Source organism: Amblyomma mixtum, chromosome 9 (assembly GCF_055824585.1).
Source record: "Amblyomma mixtum isolate Tamu chromosome 9, ASM5582458v1, whole genome shotgun sequence".
Lineage (NCBI taxonomy): Eukaryota > Metazoa > Arthropoda > Arachnida > Ixodida > Ixodidae > Amblyomma > Amblyomma mixtum.
The window spans coordinates 102,032,134-102,033,846 of record NC_143020.1 but is presented as its reverse complement, the minus strand read 5'-3'; positions in this window follow the sequence as shown (position 1 = coordinate 102,033,846).

Sequence of the window (1,713 nt, the reverse complement as noted above, 5' to 3'; positions counted from 1 at the left end):
GGAACAATCTAATTAGGCAGAAAGCAGCGCATTATACATTCTTAATTTAAATTTAACCAGTAAAGGAGGTGATTCGGGTAGCCCAGGTATTTGAACATAGTTGCACAATATATACTGCATGTCCGAGCTTCGTATTAATTGCTGATCAAATGAGATGCACGGTATTTCTATCTCAGAAAGCAAATGAATTACATGACTGCCAGTAAAAATGTTAGAATTGAATTTATGCGATTTGATATGACATGAATATTAATGTGAATATTAATGTGTGATATTAATGTGAGATACTAATGTGTGATATTAATGTGTAATGCAGGGCTGCCATTTGGTTCTAGTCAACACAGTTTTTCGGTGAGGGAACCGGGTGCTTCTCAGTGATGCATTCTGGTTTCTCATTAAATATAGCCGTTACATCGATCTTGTCCACAGATGAAGACATTTCGAAGAGCTTATACGGGTATTACGAGCAGAAATTTAGGAATCGGACCTCCGCAGGAACATTCCAGCTTAATTAAACATTTACAGTTACTACGGCGAATTTATTTCTACGGCGAATCGACTGCTTACAGTATGACGCAACACTAAGCCTCCCAGTATTTAGTAATAACGCCCCCTTTTTAAGCGGTTGACGTCTTCTGGTAACGGATAAGCAATGTCGAGGCCTCTTTAAAGCTAAAAGGTATTTCGTACAGCATATTTTGATGATAATCTCTTTATTTGCATGGTTGAGCGGGGCTTCCAGTTTCTGCCAGGGGGAAAAAAATCCACATTTCCTGTCTCCAAATTCGCAGGGAATTCAGGCGACGAAATACTGGCACAATTCTAAAAGAATTATCTCTTCTCAATTGAAAATTGCCTTGCATTTTCATTACTTCCAATGTAGCATAAATATTACATCTCTGATTGAAGAACTGGGATTTGGGAACACAGACTGACGGAGTGAGGGTAGTCGGCAAACAGAGCGAATTATGCTCGTTTAGTTAGGTTTCAGTTTAGTTTGTTTCAAGTTTATGTGCACAACCTTTTAATTGCGGCGTGGAAACAACGTTCGAGAACGTTTCTACTTCGCGGTAGTTCCGATACGTTTTGGCAGTGAAAAGAAACAGGCGAGATTGAAAGACATTATATGTTGAAAACAGCCTGCGCACTGAGAGGCATAAAAATATTTCCAATAGCCAGTCCGGCGGTCTAGTCAAGTTGCTATTCCCAATTCTAGCTCTCTCGTTTAAAGAAACGTTTCCTATACCGAGGCTGGAATAAGCGCGAAGGCATTATGTTCCGAATATGTCAAGGCAGGCTCTCGCTACCAAGACAACAAAAATTCAATCTCTACTAGCGCGTTAAGAAATGAAACGTGTATACCGACTGTTTTTTTTTCGTAACGGAACGTCTCAAGCGCGACAGATCCTGGAGAGCAGGTGTAACAACTAAGACAAAAACTTTTTCTTTGCATATTGCACTGTCTTCTCGTAGTTGCCTACGGACGAATCAGCTTGGAAACGCACATACAAGAAAAAAAACTACTGGCATATAGTGACGATCTAGATGACGTTTTCCTTCGAAAGAAATAGAACAACACTTCACGCAGACACACACACAGGCGCCTACAGAAAAAAAACAACAAAAGCTGCTTATGTGCGGGACAATGGTAAACCAGACTGCGAACGTCCGAGCCATGATAAGTTAACGTATATCAATAAAAAGAAGTTTCAT